General features: G+C 44.4%; 1 protein-coding gene across 1 annotated transcript in view; it reads left to right on the top strand.

The window, feature by feature from the left end:
• The window catches only part of Tmem178b (transmembrane protein 178B), a 385,367-nt gene that overhangs the window by 354,986 nt on the left and 10,507 nt on the right, over positions 1–19,874 (top strand). The window lies entirely within an intron of this gene.

Here is a 19,874-nt window from a genome sequence, read left to right on the forward strand (position 1 = left end):
TAGCACTCACACCCTTAATTCTAGTGCCCTTGAGTCTAGCATTGCACCATGAATCAATTCCTAGGGTCACACACTCTAAATTTAGCTACCTCTGAAAAAACCCCACTTAGGACTACGTGAGGCTTTGGGACACAAACCATAACAGGGGAGACTAGAAGGGTTAAGGACAGGTGAGAGGTGGTCAAAAATAGGCAGACCCAAGGAAATGGGTTCTTTGACTTCTTAATGCTCTTTTTCACCCCTAGTACTTGGACTGACTCATTGTCAGTGGGCAGGTTGGAGTGTAGAAATGGGAGTTAGGGCTCCCAGCTCCCTTGGGGTACTGGAAACTTAAGAACTGGCCCAGATCAGAGAGCTGAGGAGCAGGGCCCAGGGGCATCCACTGCAGTGTTCAGCAAGGAACATCGTGGTCCTGGGCAGCATCTCTGCACCTTCCAAGCCTAGTGGGCCCAGCCACCCACACTGTACAGAGGCTGAGAGCCCAAGGGAGAGGGTTCTTGGGAGACTTCATAACTTTACACTGGCGAGGGTTTACCAACGTGGCCCTGGAGGTATGAATGGACTCTGCTCTGGTGGACAGATGGGTAGTGGCTTGTATTTCCTATCATGTCTAAGCTAATTGGAGAAGGAAGATCCCTCCCTGATTTCAAATATACTTTCCTGTGATTAAATAATGCCTCATCCTCAGGTCTTGATTTGGGCTTTTAAAAATGCACATGCTCTAAATACAGATGTCTAAGACGTGGCTGTGAAAGGGCAAACCCGTCCTCACTTTAATGAATCACTGAAGTCTGCCCAATGCTCGTTATTTGTTAAATGGACAATTTGCTGGGAAGTACCTACTAAGTCCTGGGTGCTGTGAAAGATAAAGTAAAAAAGAAAAAGAAAAACCAATTCTCTTGGCCTTGGAGTTGCTCATAGTCTTAGAGAGGAGTCAGACACCTAGATCAATCAGTGTGATAAATTAACTTTTCCTTTTATGACTGATAACTTTAAGTGCAAACTATGAAGAGAAAAGAACTATGTCTTTTATGAGAAAAGAGGCCATCGTTTACCCATTCATCATTCTTAGGGAGGGAAAGTGCTTTGAAGGAAGGGTAAGAACTCATTTGACTTCCAACCTCCTTTGGAGGCAAATTGAAGAGGCAGAGAGGGAAAACGATAAACAGAGTATCCACGCTTGTCAGGGGGGAGACACTGTTCAAACCCTCTTTCCTGCCATCTTTCCAGCATCCCTGAAGGAAGACATTGCCATCCTCACTTTGTAGCTAAGAATTAGACCCAGAGACAGGGAGTGAGTGAATGGTGGAGCCTTAATCTAAGGTCTTCACACCAACCCCTGCTCTTCTTCCATGTCCCTGGGACATGTGGAGAAAAGGATGCTAGGGGGCAGCCATGTAGGATGGAGGGAGAATCCTGAGGACTTATCGAGCAGGGCAGACACACACTGCTGATCACCTGTTCCAACCATCAGCCATAGGGTTCTCCTCCACTCCCAGCAGCCAGGAGCAGGTAGAGGTGTACTTAGGGTGAAACATAAGGAAGAGAGAGGGCACTGAGGGAATCACTTCCACCGCCAAAGTGTGACCAAATAGCACCAAGTCCAGAAGCAGTAAGGGTCATTTGAGGTTGGACACAGAGTCAAAGCTCTATGATCTTCGGCACACTTACCCTTTGCATACTTTGGTTTTACCACCTGTAGCATCATAAATGCCTTGCAGGTGTATTGTGAAATTTAAATTAGTTGATGTGTAAAATGCTTAGACCCATCCTTGGCATGCAGTGAGCACTTAGTACATCTTTATAAAAGTGCTTAGTTTGCCACTAATTCTTACCTTCTTTGCAGTTCCTAGCACTTGCTGAGAGTTCAAGCACCTTGCCCAAAAGCTCAAACTCAAATCTACTTGACTGATAATCCTTGGCTTTTAATTTTCATGTAGCATCATCCCCCCAACAGTGATTAACTTATGGGCATAATTTGATCCGCAAACAACTCTTGACCTGGTAGAACAAGAGATGACCCCACGCAGACGTCTGATCACAACAGACGAATGGTGTTGCTTTGGAGGTATCAGAAAGGAGGAGGCTCATTCTGTTCATGGAATGTTTCTTAGAGAAATAGGCAAATGAGTCTTTGGCTGAGGATCTTATCTTTTCCTATCTTCTGAGAAAAAAGGCAAAGCATGGGGCTCATGAGGCAAAAAGAATAATCCTCACTTATTACTTCTATAGTTTCACTCCCAAGCCACTTCACCCCTCGCAGCCTGGTCTCCGTCCTCACCATGCCAGGAGAGCTAAGCTGCTTTCTCAGCGATGAGCTTACTCCTCTCTGACTCGCCTGTCACCTGTCACCTGTCCTGACCTCCACAGGCTTCACCTAGCCCTGTCTTTTCTGAAGCTTTCTTGTCTTCCATGACAACACACTCATGTTTTTCTTCCTGTCCTCTGTGCCTTTTCTATTTTCTTTGCTTGTGACTTTTGACTTTTCTTTTTCCCTGTAAACATGTCCCCTTGTCAACAACACCCACACTCATGGTGATAATGATCTCTCTGAGTCCGAGCCATTGTATAGAACATCTATTTGGTGCTCTGGTCTCATGTTTGCTAATTGTTTGCTAGACAGCTCTACCCTTCTAGTCTCAGACATACCTTCAACCAGACTTGTGTTTTCCCTGCCTACATTACACGTGTGCTTTGTGTTTACCTTGTTTGCCGAGGGCACCCCATGGATGTCAGCTCCTATCCTTTCCTTTCCCTCAAAGCATAAGCTTCTTTTCTTGACATCCTTGAAGATCGGTCTGTCATCTGAATCATTTTTCACTCTTCCATTTCACCCTCACCTTTCCCTCGTTTGTCAACATCTGTTGTTGTTCCCATTCCAGTGCTCTTTGTGCCCCCTCCACTAACTCCCATCCCTCCATTCCTCCAGCTATATCTGGCCCTTATAAAGACTGTGGTACTTTGGGAGTCTTGTAGTCCTTGGTAGAAATCTCTTTCCCACCATTCAGCTGCCAGCCTCTGAGCCTGCATTTTCTCCTCTGTAAAATTGAGATTGTGCTTACTGCCCTGTAGGGTTGTTGTGCAGATAAAAAGAAGCATCTAGCAGAGAATAAGTGTGCCATAAATGCTTATTTCCCTACTTTCCACTAAATTCACCCTTTATAGCACACTGCTTTTCTAAAATACACTAGTATCATGTCATTTCTCTGACGAAAAATGTTCTGTGGCTCCCTGATGTTTAGAGAATAAAACCCAATGTGTCCCCAGGCTGGGGTTTTGCGTCAGTCACTATCAGGTGTCTTTGGCCCATGTCCTGTTCTCCACTCAAATAGACAACTCACCTCCACCTGCGCTGTGTCTCCATTCTCTATCTTGAAGCCCTGTGCTTTCCTCAAGGTTCAACATACAGCCTATGTGGTCCAGGAACCTTTTGATTGTCTTAAGTAAACCCAGACTCTGCCTAGGAACTCAGCACTAATACCATTTTGAGGCACTTGCCTCACTGTATCTTGCAGCACAGATTTCAAGTCATTTCCTGTCTCCCCTCTGGGTCAAAACTTCCATGATGGCAAGGGGTCCTTTCCTTGTTTACTCCAGTTGTCATTTTGTCTTCTTTATTTTAAACCTTAATGGGGCTTCTGGTAGTGTCCATTTACTTCATTTAGGTTCTTTCTGCTAAAGTGACAAAAACCAAGGTCAGTAACTTCCTCCAACAATCTTTCCTATTTTTAAAGGCAATTCTATTGCACTTCTTAATCGTTTCATTTATCAACTACATTCAATTTGATAACTGTTGATTGAATATTAGGCACTGTGATAGCACCTGGAACACACAAAAACATGTATGAGTCCTGTCCTTAAGGGTACCCAGGCAAGTGGAGTGGGGCTATTAGGCGCACTGAGTGGCAGGTGTCATAATAGGGATCCTGAGTGTGCTCAGGAGCTCCCTCTGCTGGTGAGCCAGGGGCACCCTCACTAGGGAGCTAAGGATGGGGGAGTCGGAAGTAAACTGGCCTTATTCTTGCCATTGCCCCTCAAAGAGCTTTTCATATCCACCTATTAAGGGAAGCTGCTCCTGGTCCTGGAGCTGACAACTTTTCAGAAGCCAGGTCTATATTTCCATGTAATGGCAGCGAATAAAGCAAACATTCCTTTTACTAAAAAAAAAAAAAAGGAAAAATGCTTAAGCAGCTTTATATAAAGTTAAAGAGTAAGTCTACTACATGCTCAGCTGCACTTTTCTTAAAAATGACAATTAAAGTGCTCTGTAGCACAGCTCTTAATGTTTCCAGATAAGTTCTGTGGAAATCACAGTTCCCAGAAGGCCCGGGTCACGGCTTTTTATGGCCCCTGAGTTAGTGTGGCCCCCAGACATTGGTCAGCCATGCTTTCCTTGTCTCAGAGTTCTCATTAAAGACCCATAAAGTGGGAAGTTTTGCTGCTGTATTTGGGAGGGTCCTGACCAAGGAGGGTCTATATCATGTTAGGGCTCCACTGACTACAGGTGCAGGAGTCACACTGCCTGCTCTGATCAGTGGGGTGAGGAGGGGAGGCCAACCCTGTGGAGCCCAACACCACACAGCTCTTCTTCCCTTACTCTTCTGTGTGGTCAGCCTTTGGGTTCAAGGCCCAGGACAAGGCCAGCTCCAGGAGGTCTGTTTGGAGGCCTGTCTTGCTTTCTTTCTCTGGCCCACCAGGATAGGCCATAGGGTGGGCATACCTGCTCTTGAGGCCAAAATATTCCCTTAGGAAAACCTTCCTTCAATGGAGGCCTGGGGGCCCCTCTGGAGAGCCTGACTATGGCCAGAAGTCAAGCCACATTTGCTGAACTAGCCTTCTTGGTAATAAAGCTGATGTATTTCTCCTTGTCCACCTCCTTCTGTGGCTCTTTGCTCATTAGAGTTTGAAGTCAGAGGTGGGAGGAAAAAGAGCAATAAAGAAGTATTCCTCAAGTGCCTAAGAGGAAAGGAGAGCTGGAAGGGCACAAGCCAAGGTCACGGCTTGGGAAGGGCTGAGGGCAGCAGATTGGGGAGGGCTGAGGGTGAGGAGGACGCCTGTGCCAGGCTGAGTCCCATCACAGCTCCTGTGGGCTCTTCTGACCACCACTGGCTCTGTCTACTGGATTACTTTCCAACTTGTTGGGAAGCTACAAAGATTCTCATGGAAAGAGATGTAGCGCTCTGATCTCGATTCATTTCCTTTCTTGACCTCTATATCCTTCTGCTCACATAAACTCATGTTCCTCCAGAGGGAGTCACCCTCCTGCCTGACACAAAAGGTCAGAGAGGTTATGTTCAGGTCGAGATCAGTTTCCATAGTTCTATGAAGAAGTTGGCAAGATTTTACTAACTGGACCATGCATCTGAAGGGCACCCCAAACCTCCTAGGACCACATTTCCCAGTCTTTTCTCCTGATCTCACTTAGCTAGTTGATAAATCTTATTTCAGCATTGCTATGAACAGGGCCTCATTGAGGAAAAAGAGCTTCTTGCTAACCTTGACTTCGGTACAAGTGGAGAAGCAACACACATGTGCATGAAATAGTTATAATGAGAGACAACATAATGAGTGGCTTGAATCCTGGCTCCAGTACTTATAGCTGTGTGACCTTGGACAACTGACTTAACTGCTCTGTGCCTCAATTTCCTCATTGAAATCTCTAAGGTTGCTTGGAGGATTAAGAGAGCTAATCGTTGTGAGGCATTTGGAATAATACCTATCTTATAAATATTATATATAAACATTTTATCTACTAAAGCTATGAATGTGTTCAGTGACCCAGCGAAGAGGAGACAGCATGGAAAAAGATCACTTGGGTATAGGTTTTCCTTCCAAAGAAAGGCCAGGTCCAAGCTGACAAATGTGCCGGGCAAATGGAAACATAAACCAAGCCAGGTGGCAGGCTTGCCTGATCTTCTGGCTACCACCCCAGCTACTTCCTCTACTAATTATCATGGCACTGGCTTGGATCAGATAGGGCAGACGGCAGAGAGATTTCTTTCAGGAGCCAATTTCTTCCAGACACTTCAACAGCTGAGTCCCCATCCTTCCATGTTTAAAATCAAAGCAGTTTAGAGGAGAGCTCATGTGCACATCGATGTCAAATAATGACATCTAATGATCTCACCCACCATCCCTTCTGTGCCTGCCAGGAGGTGAGAAGCAGCAACTTCTCCCCAAGTGGTTCCTGTTAGACAAACTAAGTGACAGCTAATCCAAGGAGTCACAGAATGGCACCGTCTTACCCTGTACCTAGAGTTGTAGAGTTCCTTAGATGGAAATGAGGGACCTTATCCCTGTATTTTATGGTTGAGAGAGATGAAGTGATTTTCTCACTTTATGGCCATGCATGGGGCCAGAACCCAGGTTTTGCGATCCTTAGTGGAATACTCTTTTGATTAAACCACATCCCTGTAAGTTGCAGCTGTCCTGTTGGGTGGCTGGGATACCTCGTAAGCCAGAAGAGCCTTATGGCCACCAAGACAGGGCTTCAAATGTAATGCCAGTGTATGGGGCCTCGTGCTAGCCTGGGTGGTGGTGGGGTGGGGGAGGAGTGTGACTTTCTTTGTAAATTTCTTGCATGGTGTGACCATCACTTGGGACTGTGAATTTGACTGCATCAAGAGATGCCTAGCAGATTAGTAAAGCACACCTCTAGGTGTGTCTGGGTGGGATATGGGGACGTGATGTTGGAGTTTCGATCTATATCTTGTTTCTTGTCCTTTCCTCTTTCTCCTTGTCCCCCTCCTCTGCTTCCTGGCCACTAAGAGCTAAGCAGCTTGCTCCACCACACCCTTCCACCATCATATTCTTGCCTTGGAGCCAGCTGACCATGAACTGAATCCTTTGAAAACATGAACCAAATACATTACTCCTCCTTTATGCTGTGGGTGTCAGGTATTTTCTCCCAGCAACAGGAAAGCTAACTAAGGTGCATGGTACATAGGAAGGTGAATGATGAAAGAAACCAGAAAGCTGTAGTGCCAGAGTTCTACAGGAGGCTTTATGCTATTTCAAACATTATTCCTCTGCAAGAAACCCAGGCAAGATTGCCTTCTGCCCAAGAGGTTCTCACAGTTTGCTCCATGGACCATTGTCATCTGCCAGACAGAGTTGGAGAAAAGAGAAGCAGGGCAGGAAGATGGCATGCTCTAAGTGGCTCTACTCTTGGAAGCTCACTCATCACAGTTTGAGAATGTTCCTTTCTGCACAGCTGTAGAAGCCACTCTCAGTTTAGTTGAGAAGCCAGTTGGATCCCACTAACTCTCAGCTCTAAACTAAAGCCCAGATGGATACGAAGCTTTGAAGATTCACAAGGAAAAATATGAGATGCTGCACTCTTAATTAACTTCATTACCAGACTCTCCATCCCAACCTACATACACAGCTCGGAGCAGATCTTCCTCTGTGAAGCATAAGATACCCACGGCCAGGTGGACAAAGTACAGTGAGGGAATCCTGAGAGATCCCTGTTATCCTGAGGGAATTTAGTTTTATTTTTTTAGTTGGACCAATGGAAGAAAGTGGAGTGGATAGTTTAGTTCTTAGATGCTTCTGCAGGCAAATAGTTTAGGCTCTGCAGAAAAATCAAATATTTACTTTGTCACATGCATTGAGAGCTTCAGTACATTAGTTTAACATGGGACTTCTATGTGAAATATATATATATATATGTATATATATATATACACACACACACATATATATATATATATATAAAATCTCACAGTGATCCCAAGAGATGTAGAAGAAACAGAAACTGAGGCTTAAGTGGCTATGTCTGAATTGAACATTGTGACTGCAGAATGGAATTCTCATAAGAAAGAATAGTGGTGAAAGAAAGCGAAAAAGAAAGGAGAGTATGCTGTGTAGATTAAAGAGTGAAAATGCAGTTTCCCATCATTTTAGATGGAAGTTTGCGGCAGCCACCCAGGCTATCTCAGAATTCCAAGAGAGACCAACATCAGACCCTCTCCAGAAGCACTTCTAAAAGCCCCAGCTTGGGTATTTATTTTGAGATTCTTTGTAATATTGAAAAATTGGAAGCCATGCACATACTCATGGAAGTGTGCTGACTTTGGTACATACATACAGTGGAATATACATTATGTTCATTCAGATTTTATGTATAGATACATATAATGTTATCAAAAGCCCATTAAGTGATCAAAGCAAGGTACAAAACAGTATGATTTTGTAGGAAAAAAATTTATAAAAATGCATAAAAGTTGGGTTTTTTTTTTCCTTAAAACAACTATCAGAGTATACACCTCTCAGCAATGGATATCTAGGTTGGGAGAGATGGCAGTATCAAGGAGAGAAAATGATAGCATCTATTCAAATCTTGTATGCATTCCTAAATGGATTGTAACTTTTCCCCAGTAGATTTTTTTCTTGGGGAGGGGGGACGAGATAGGATCTTGCTGTGTAGACTTCAAACTCCTGACAATCTTCCTACTTTAGCCTCTCCAATTCTTTTTTTTTTTTTTTTGTACCGGGGATCGAACTTGGGTCCTTGCACTTGTGCAACAGGCGGTGAAACTACTGGGCTAAATCCCCAGCCTAGCCTCTCCAATTCTGGGATTACAAGTGTACGTCACTACACCTGGCCCCAGTAATTTTTTTTAATTAAGAAAAATAATGAATTGAAAGTAAGGTAATGAATTTTTTTTTGATATTTGAGACAGGGTCTCAATATGTAGTTAAGGCTGGTCTTGAACACACTATGTAGCCTAACCTGGCCTTGAACACACAGCAATCCTCCTGTCTCAGCCTCCCAAGTGATGAGAAATTACAGATGTGTGCCACCACATCTGGCAAGATAATGAAATTTAAAAAGGAATGTCCATAACTCATGTTGTATAGTGATTCCCAGTATCCTTTTAGGGTTGTGTCTTAGTTACTTTCTCATTGCTGGGACAAAATAGCCACAAGTTAAAGGAGGAAAGGCTTATTTCAGCTCAGTTTGTAGAGGTTTCAGTCTATAGTCAGCTGGCTCCAAGGCAAGGTGGCATGGCAGAGGAGAAACAGTCCATGGAGTGGTAGACAGGAAGAAGTGAGTGCTCAAGGTAGGAGGGATACATATGTAAGGCCACACCCACAGTGACCCACCCCCTCCCACCAGGCTTCATCATACCCAGCTATAAACCCATCAGTGGATCAATCCAGTCACACCCATGATCCAGTCACTGCCCAAAAGCCTCATTCTCAAACACATGAGGCTTTGGGGGCACATTTAGATGTAAGCCATAACATGCTGGTTCCTTTTACCCTTCTGTCAGAACCGCAGCTACACCAAACATCTTCACAACCCCACAGTGTCATCATGTGGCCCCTGAGCCCACAACCTCAAAGACAAGTTTCATTTCCAGGAAGGTCTGTCTTTGCAAATAGATTTTGAGACCCCTCGAGTTCTGTGGTTCTGATTCTGACAAAGTGCACAAAATGAACAGTCCTGGGTGAGCACTTCCTCTGGTCTCTGTTGAGAACAGTTGCTCCCTGGGGTAGCATTTACCCCAGGACAAGGCAGTGTGAGAATGCAGTGGCTGTTGGAGATGAAAACAGCAACTACCTTTTTTTCTTGCCCTTAAGAACAATTTTTCTAACCTCACTTAAAGCTTTCCATTTCTAATATTGCACCTTACATATAGAAAGCAATTTTAACTTCTCTCAGCCTTTTCACATGTATTATTATCGCTCTTCAAAATAATCCTGCAGAGAGGGCATTATTCTGATGCCGAATTTCTGCAAAATAAAAATGCTTCCTGAAATCCAAGGTACCAGCTGAAACGCAAAGTAGTCTCATATAGACATGCATGCATGCAGGTACACACACGTATGTGCACACACAGGTGCACACACAAACACACACAACAGGTGCACAAACACCTCAGCATCCACTTCACAATTTAGGAGGAGGGCAGGAGAGTTGGAGGACCAGCAAAGAGTCTACTTCATTCCCCTCTAGGTCTCGAAATCCATATTTCACTTAAAGTTATTTCCATAACTGAAAGTCCTACTTCTTCAAGTGATATAAAAATGATATTTAGTGCTGTGTGTCATTCAAAAGGAGACACCTCTGTCAACACCAATTCTTGAGAAACTCGCAGACTAGCTGAACACAAACTAAAACAGAGAACAAGACAAGAAGCATTCTCTATGGTTAATTGTTGGGTTTCTTGTTTCAGACCATAGAAATTTTCGGGATTCAAAATAAGTGAGGATTGTCTCGTGCTGGGTACACTTGGGAAAGGCTTCTTGGGGGATTTAGGATGTGGCTGGACTCTAAAGGATACCTTCAAGGACTCTGTGTCAAGAACTGGGTAGAGGATGGGAAGGTCACAGTCCAGTCAAGGTGACTGAACAGCAGCACTTTGACCCTGATGAGCTTGCACAGGCTCTGGTTTTAGTATAGATCTAAACATAACATGAGTAGGAGTGAGAATAAATACACGAGGGAGATTACACGGTGAAAAATTAAAATCACAAGATTCCCAGCGGCTATTAGTTTATATGGCTATGTTTTGATGCCTGTTCTGGCTATGGGGTGGCCATCAAGTCTGGAAACATATTCTTACTTTATCATATATTGCAATATAATATTAAGAAGCCAATTATTGTTATGTACTCACCTGTCCTGTTAGAGTTTCAGGATGGCCATAATAAAACACCAAAGACCTCGTGGCTTAAACAACAGAAATTTATTTTCACATAGTCCTGGAGGCTGGAAGTTCAAGTTTGAGGTGCTACCAGATAGTTTCTCTTTTCTTTCACTTACAGATGGCCTTGCTGTTGGCCTTGTCCCATAATTGTTCCTTGTACAGGTGTGGCTGAGCCCATGGGATCTCTGTTTATGTCATAATCTCTTTCTATAAGGACACAAGTAACATTGGATCAGGGCCCACCTTGATCACCGCGTGTAAGCTCCCTTTTTATGATTTTTTCATTTTGTTTATTTATTTAGGTGGGGCTGGGGATAAAACTCCCAGCCAGTGTATGTGAGGCAAGACTCTACTGCTGATAGCTTCTTGGCCTTTTGGCTAAGATCAAGTGGAGACTCTACCGCTGACCCTCACACCCCAGACCATAAAGCCATGGTTTTTGGTTTTTGTTTGTTTTTGGTACTGGGGATCGAACTCAGGTCCTTGCACTTGGGAGGCAGGTGGCGGAACCATTGAGCTAAATCCCCCGGCCCTGAGCTATGTTTTTATACTATGCAAGAAAGTATTAATATCTACTATTTTCTCATATGTACTTTAAAACATCTACTTTTTTTTTTTTTTGGTACCGGGGATCGAACTTGGGTCCTTGCGCTTGCGCAGCAGGCGACGAAACCACTGAGCCAAATCCCCGGCCCCTAAAACATCTACTTTTTAGAAAAATTATTAGCATGTACTATTTGCAGTAATGATTACATTTATTGTGGGGAATTGGTACATGTACATAACACATCTTAATTCTTTTTATTTCCCCTTCCCCTCCACCCCGTTTTATTTTAATTTGCCAGCATCGCATTTATTTATTTTTGAGTCCTTATCAAGTTCATTCTCATAAATACAGATTAATAGCCAGACTAACAGACCAAAAACCATATAAAAATATAAAACAATTATACTAAATCAAGGTATACTTTTAGATACACTGGCCATGCTGGGTTACAATAACTTTCCAAATACCTTTTTATGGGCCTTATCTCCAAATCTAGTCACATTTGAGGTACTGAGGGCAGTTAAGGCTTCAACATGAATTTTTCAGGGACACAATTCAGTTTATACACCTGCATTTCCAGATTTGGTGGGCGCCCTGTAGATGTATACAAAGCACTGGATAAGACTTCAGGTTATATGATAGGAATCTGGAAGTATAGTCAGTTTTTGGTATCCAGGGAAATTGGTTCCTGGACTCCCCAGGGATACCAAAATTTGTGGATGTTCAAGTCTCATATAAAATTTACATAAAATATCCAAACATCCTCCTGTGTGCTTTAAATCATTTCTAGATTACTTGTATCTAATACAATATAAATGCTATGTAAATAATTGTTATACTGTATTGCTACAGGAATGACCACAAGGGGAAACGTCTGTACATATTCAGCACAGACAAAATCTTTGCTTCAAATGTTTTGATCTGCAGCTGGTTGGACCTGCAGGTGTATAACTACGAAAGCCAACTGTATTCTCTTTAGAAGTGGTGCTGACTTGGATGAATGAACCAGTCCTTTTGGCTGCTTGAGCTGGGGATACTGCACTACTGTGGCCTAAACATGCCAGGGTGGAGAACAGCATTGTGGAGTAGACAGCCTCAGGAATGAAAACTCCTGCCTGTCCCAGAGGTATGGCTTCTGGGTTCCACTCCTGGCAGCATCTTGTCCTAGAGCATTTGTGCAGAATGTGAGTGAATTTGTCCGAATTCGTGGCCCCAACCCGGCCAGTGTGTTTTTTTCTCAGCACATCCCCCATCCCTTGCCTCATCCCAGTGAATCCTTAAGGCACCTTTGATGTGAAACCCTGTGACCTGCCTGTTGACAGTTGATGATGCGGTGGAGTATAATTCAATGGCTGTTTATATTCCATGCAGGTCTGAAACATAGCTATAAAGTGCTCTTGAGAGCTGGATGCTGCTGGGGCATTTAATTTAAGCAAAGGAAGGATTAGTATACACTGGCTTCCTGGGATGAATGTGGCACTGTCGAAGGAGGAAGGATTCTTTTTCTGTTTGCTCCTTTATGGTTTTAAAGATTAGGTGGGGGGTCAGGGATTATCTCAGTAGTTCCGCTGCCTGCCTTGCAAGCACAAGATTCTGAGTTTGATCCTTGGTGCCAAAAAAAAAAAAAAAAAAGATTGGGTGGGGATTGGAGGGGGCTATCTTAGGTAGGACTTGAGGTGCATCTGCTTAGACACCTGATTTGCACATCCACATGGGCACTTCTGCAGCACCAGCTTTGCAGAGACCTGCTGGGTTCTGGTCAGAATAGAGCCCCTCAACCCACATAGCAACAAGGGAGTGGACCAGGGCGTCATTCCTCAATCTTGGGAGCAGAAAATGTCACACAAATGGATTTCTAGCTCCAGAAAGCTGCAAAAATTGAAATCCTGGGCTGGGAAGAGAATTTGCCAGCTTGCAGTGACTGCTTCGGTGAATCCGTGCTCATGAAGCTTTGGGCACAACTTGGTCACATAAAAAGCCAAGATTTGGGGAAAAGCTTGTGCATGCAATATGTAACCACTCCAGATCCCTGTGAGAACCCTCATGAACTCCTTGGTTTCCTAGGAGATGGCATCTTGAATTAGTAAGCGCATCTCTGCTGCTAGCTGAGGCCTAAATTTTGATGCTATTTCTCTACAGGGTCCATTGCCAGGGCATTACTGCAGTGCAATATACACTCTTCTCGGAGGATCCCTAAGGGGCGTGGAAACACATGTTCTACCCTCCTCTTCCTGCGTAGGCTCATTTGGCAACAACCACACAGGTGGCACCATCTTGTCTGCTTTGTGCATCTGCAATTAGTGCTCAGAAGGAAGCTGAGCAAGAGTTAATACCATAACTCTCCATATCAGCTTAAAGATGGCGTGGTCATTAACCTTTAAAATGGTACTGGGTTGCTGATTAAGTGTTCCCTGGTGACATTTCAGGGTCACAGAAGAATCCGCTGTTCCCAGACAATGTTATCCTGGCCTAGCATTCCTTAACATCAGAACATATTCCAAGATCCAAATCTCTGTGTTTCTACTAGCAAAAACATCATGCTCTCTGTAGCTCATGAGCAGGGATTCACTGAAATAGTCACTGCAAGCCTCCCTGGTGGCCCCAGAGTGGAGAGGAGGGTGTTAAAGAAGCCAGAAGGTAAGCTGGCAAATTCTCCTTCCAGCCCAGGACTTCCCAGTTACAGGACTGGAAGTCTTAAGTTCTAGGAACCTTTCTTCTCCAACAGGCAGGGATGGTTGGTCTCTCTGCAAAAGCTTTGAAAAGTAAAAGAAGCCAAGAAACAAGGCAATTTTGGCTTATTGGATGTGATAGTCCATTTTCTGATGCTGTTACAAAATACAGTCATGTGGACAACGATGGTCAGCAATGCCACACCTATGATGGTGGTCCGATAAGATTGTAAAGGGGCTTTAAAAATTCCTGTCTCGTAGGAACCTCATATACCTCTTTGATGCTCACACAATCATAAAATTACATGATGATGCATTTGTCAGAACCTGTCCCCATCATTAAGTGATACATGACTGTACCTGAGACTAGGTCACCTGTAAAGATTGTTTATTTGGCTCATGGTTCTGAAGGCTGGGGAGCCCAAGAGCATGACACCAGCATCTGGTGAGGGCTTCATGCTTTTTCATAACAGGGTAGATGGCAGGATAGGGAGAGACAGAGAAAGCATGCTAGCTCAGGTCTCTTTCCCCTTCTTATAATACCACTGATGTCATCGTGACAGCCCCAACTTCATCACTTCCTAAAGGCACCACCTTCAAATATCCTTAACATATGAATTTGGAGATCAAATTTCCAACACTTAAACTTTTAAGGATGGATACAAATCATAGCATGGAGGAGTAGCTCTGAAAATCCATGTGTGGCCAGGGAATGCCATGGACGTTCTGTGTCCCTCAGGCAGGGTGTGGGAAGAGGGAAATACGTGAATCACTCATGTGCTGAGGGTAGTCCCAGTAAGAGGACATGGATTGGTGCCAGAGAGTGTGCAACACAGGACAAGAAGAGAGCCAGGCACCATAAAGTTGGCAAAGACAAATGAAGGCTGAGCAACTCCTGGAAGACTGAGAGAAAACAGCTAGAGAGGTGCAACAGAGCCTGGTTTCAGGGCAGCTTGGAAACTGAAGGAAGAGATATCCAAGCAGGAGGAACTTGTCAAATAGCCAAGAAACTAAAATTAGCAAGAAAACTAGAGTCTAGTATTTGGCAACCAGAGAAACATTAATTAGAGATGACAGCAATGTGAAGGAGATGACGAGGAATCTGTATTTGCTGTTGAAACAGGAGTCTGGGCCTGAAAGCATGTGCCTGTCTTTCATCCTATCTGGAGTGGAAGAGGCCGCTAGGGGGCAGCAATCCCAGAATTCTGCAACAGTCTCCCCTTCTTCATCCAGATGGTGACCCAAGAAAGAGACTGGTGTCCAGAGCAGGGTGGATGATCACAAGGTGCATTGTTCATCCAGTACACTGAAGAGCTTCAGGCGGGACAGACATCAAAAGAAGGAGGTGCCTTGTCAAAGGGCAGTGTGTGTGTGTACACAGCTCATTATCCCATCTACCACAGCTTCTTGCTCCCAGGTGGAATCTCCAAATAGGGTCACAAAAAGCACGGGATCTAGAGGGCGCCACTCCCTGCATACCCTAGGTCTTGTTAGTGCAAGTTCTCAGCCCGCAGCTGCTTGGGGTGGTGCCATATCTTCCTCTAACTGGACCCTCAAACTGCAGGCCCAGGCCAGAGAGAATCCTGGTGCAGAGAGGGTAATTAGTTTTGATTTCTCATTCCAGCCGGATGTGACTGGCTGGCTGCCGCTGGCTGCCTAGAGGGATGGATTGAGGCCTTTACAGGACCAGCAGGAATGAAGGTTGAGATCGATGAGCTATTTCTGCCAACAGTGTGGATTTGTCACTGATAGAGCAGCCATTGGACTTTGCTGTCCAAAGGAGTGTTCCTGCAATGACATTTTTAGGTTCTCCTTGAAAATGGGTGAGGCCCGTGGTTTGCAAAGATGTTTGTCACTAGAATCTTTTCTTCCAGTGAAATTACCCAAGGTAACAGATCAAAGCAGAGGTATTCTACTCGGAGGAGAGAGATCTGGCAGTCTTTTCTACTCCTTCCCTCTTTTCCAGTGGCAGTTCCTGAGGCATCTCCTGGAATGTGATTTGAAAACTACCAGGGCAGGTACCACTTCAGAAGAAGGCAGGGAGACTCTTTCTGAGAGTGACAGTTGAATTGAGATCCAAGAGGAGCCAGAAGGCCATCTGGCATGAGAACAGCAAATGCAAAGGCCCTGAGGTAAAATATGCTTAGTAAGTGTGAGAAACAAAATGCTCTCTAGTGTGGCTGCAGTGTAGCTCGCTATAGAAGTCAAGGTGGGAAACTCAGTCACAGGTAGGTGGAATCCACTTAGGTAAGAGCATATGGGTAGGCTACAGGAATTTGGATTGCATTTATTGGAACCTATTGAAAGGAAATAATCATCAACTGATTAAATTTTTAAAATATCACTGGCACTATATGGGACAAAAGTAGAAGGCAGGATGCTAGTGACCTATTACAGTGGCTCATGTGAGAAATGATGGAAACTTGACTTGGGTGATAGTGGTGAACATTTCGCAGTTGAGGTGCAGGGAGGTGCAGGGAGGGGTGTGTGGCATACTGTCTCATCTCAGACATGGATTTCTAGGACAGTGGGGCACTGAGCAGGTGAGGACCCCCTCCTGTTTGTTTCCTGCCAATATCTCGTTTTTCTGTCAGGACCCACTCCCACGGGAAACCCTCCCTCATCCAGCATTACTGTCTGTATCAGAGTTACTCTTTTCCTAGCACTGCTAGACTTGGGAAGGACCTTAAAATCATCTCTGATTTCACAAACGAGGGGACCTTGAGCTCAGCTGATGATAAACTCAGCTATCTTAACCCCTAGTCTAGTACTATTCTCCTTTCATCCTCACCTTTTCATTTATGCATGTCTCTATTCCTACTAGGTCATAAGCTCCTTTCTTTAGCTTTTTATTTTAGATTTAATTAAAGATTCTTAAGAGCAGGGATCATGTCTTATTCTCCCTTGTATCTTGATAGCATCTAGTGTAGTGCTTGGTTCAAATATAGAAGTTCAACAAATATCTGCTGATCATCTATTCTGCATTCTGTGGAGCCCACTACCACAGGAAATTCCCCCACCCTATCACAGACAACCTGTGCCTTCTCCAGGCCCGACATTGCTTAGTACAGCCACTGCTGCCAGCATACTGCCTGGCCAGGGTGACACTTGGCACTGCTCACGGCCGTGTTCACAACACAGACGAGATCCTTGTTCCCTGATGGAAGGGATTGGGAATTGAGTCCTTTTCACTTAATTGTGACACTGTAACTCTGATTAGTATTGGGGTATGGCTGGAATTAGGCCAAAACCCATAAACCCAAGTTGGGGGGAGGGTCTACGAAGAAGGCGTGATTGTGCATTATCACTATTGCCTTTCTTGGACTCATGAAGTGCTCATGAGAATCCCAATGACAAAGTCTAAAGACCTAGCCTCCAAGACCATGGTTTACAACTTCATATTTCCCATAGAGAGGGCTGAATATTGACTTTCCTGAACAGAAGCCCATTGTATGTTTCAGCAGCTCTTGGCAGCCCTGTGCTATTTGCCCAAAGAACTGCTGCACTTTTAGTGAACGAAGGAGGCTGAGTCCTGGGCAGTGATAGATATTGCTTCCTTTCATTGACACATATTTTCCAAAAAAGGCATTTAAAATCTGCATTTCACTCCCCAGAGGTCCTCACCTAACTCCAGTAAGTGAGTGGGGAAAGTTCTGACACCCTGAACTCTTTGAGTTCACTACCAAGCTACAGGCAGAATTGTGTAAATCACATCAGAGAACTCAGTCACGCAGGGCCCTTGCCCCCTGTTTTCCTTCTCCCCAACTCTCCAGGACTGGATTGATGTTTGTCAAAGGACATTGTTGCTTAGACTGTCAGAATGCAGTGCTTAGGAAGAGAAGAGAATACGTTATTCACGTGGTTCACTTCTTGAGCATCTATATGCCTGCATCTGTCCATTTATAATTATTAAGGTACATTTTCCAATTTGAATTTATAAACAGAGAAGTACATAAAAATATAAATCCTTGTTCACAACAGAAAAGAGTAGCATATGTGGAAACAAACAAAGCTTGTTCCAACTCTTCCATCTTTGTGGAGGAAAATGTCCTAGCAAATTGCATAGATGGCCTGCTGAAAAGATCATTTTAAGTGAGAACCATAAGATTTTCATGTCCATGGGAGTATTGATGAGAGGAACTTTGGTGGTGGTGGTGGGGGCGTTATGAGACAGTGTCTCCATAGGCACTTGAGGCTGTCTGAACTCACCATGTAGCCCAGGCTGGCCTTGAACTCACAGTGATCCTCTTACCTCAGCCTCCCAGTGCTGGGATTATAGGCATGCGCCACCACACCTGGCGTATGACAAGAAAAATTTTTTAAAGGTTCCAGAATCACAGAACAATTGGCAGGAAGATGTCTGTGTTAGTTAGCTTTCAATCTTTGTAATTAAATACCCGAGGAAGCCAACTTCAGGGCAAAAAGATTTGCTTTGGCTCATGCTTCAGAGGTTTCAGTCCATGGTTGTCTGGCTCCATTGCTTTGAGGCAGATGTGAGACAGAACATCATGGCAGTGGAAGTGTACTGAGGAGGAAGTTGCTCACCTCATAGCTGCCAGGAAGCAAAGAGAGAGGGGAAAAGCCAGAGAGAAAGAGGCCAGGGACAAGATATACCCTCAAAGCCACGCCCTTAGTGATCCGCCTCTTCCAATTAGCCCCACCTCCCAATAGGCCATCTAGCTATGAACTCATCAATGGGCTAATCCATTGATGAAGTTAGAGACCTCATGATCCTGTCACTTCCCAACCCTTCCCATCTCTGGACACTGCTACACTGGGGACTAAACCCCCAACAGATGAGGCTTGAGGGACATGTCATATCCATACCATAACAATGCCCATATTAACACTTAACAAGATGTATGTTATCAAGAAGTTGAGGGGCCGGGGATTTAGCTCAGTGGTTCCGCCACCTGCCTCAAAAGTGCAAGGTCCCGAGTTCGATCCCTGGTACCAAAAGAAAAAAAAAAAAAAGAAGTTGAGTTATTCCCAATTGGTATTTAGTTCCACATGGACCTTATCTCTCCACTCACCATTTGTCACCCACATCCATTGTGTCTTGCCCAACCTGCTGGCAGAATGTACCATCAAAGTATGTACATCAAGCTTTTTCAGCCACAGGTGGCTTGAGAAGACTACCACTTCTTTGCAATAGACATTCTCTTGAAAAACTAATCCTTGGACTTAATAAAGAGAATAGTGCCACTGTTAATGAGAACAAAGGTCCCCATTTTCCACAGTATCCTACACAGATATACATTCTGTCAAGCCCTCGTGGGACCTCTGTCACATCCAGAGCTTTGATTTATAAGGTGCTAACTCCATCCATATCCCTAGCTCAGAACTTTCTATCCTGCTTCAGATCCATGTTTCCCAGTGCCTCAGTCCTCCCAAGGCAGCTCAGATTTAAATTTATGCCACTGCTAGATGACACTGCATGTGCACACTCATGCGTACACACACGCACACACACACACACTTGTCCTGTCCTAAAATCTAGGAATTATATCATTGCACACTCAATGATAGTTTCCCTGGCCAGCAATTGGAGGCATAACAGCAATGTGTGAAACATGAGCAGGCCAGCTTAGATTTGTTCAATTTGGATTATTTGAAACTGTCAAGACACACTTTGCTTTTGTCCTGCCCCCTCTGCTCAATTGCTGTCCCTTTATTTGCACCCAGAGGGGGCATCCCACACACACACACAGTCTCTCTGCCCTGACACAGGATTCCAGCAGGCTGCTCCACAAAAGTCGTCTGAAAAACTTTCAAAAAACAAAAGATTCCCATGCTTTCCCCTAAGAGACTCTGATTCTGAAAGTCTGAGCTGAGAATTGTTCCGTCCTGGGAACCACCAGAGAATTCACTTTGAGCTCTGGGGTAGACTGTAAGGGAACCTGGATGCTTTGTAACTCCTGCAAGTTTGAGAACTCTATTCTCACAAGTGATATTGGTGCCATGTGTGCATGCATACAGTTGTAGACACACACGCAC

The sequence above is a fragment of the Heterocephalus glaber genome, unplaced genomic scaffold (assembly GCF_053883595.1).
Source record: "Heterocephalus glaber isolate CG9 unplaced genomic scaffold, H.glaber_assembly_v1.0 deba00000621, whole genome shotgun sequence".
Taxonomy (NCBI): Eukaryota; Metazoa; Chordata; class Mammalia; order Rodentia; family Bathyergidae; genus Heterocephalus; species Heterocephalus glaber.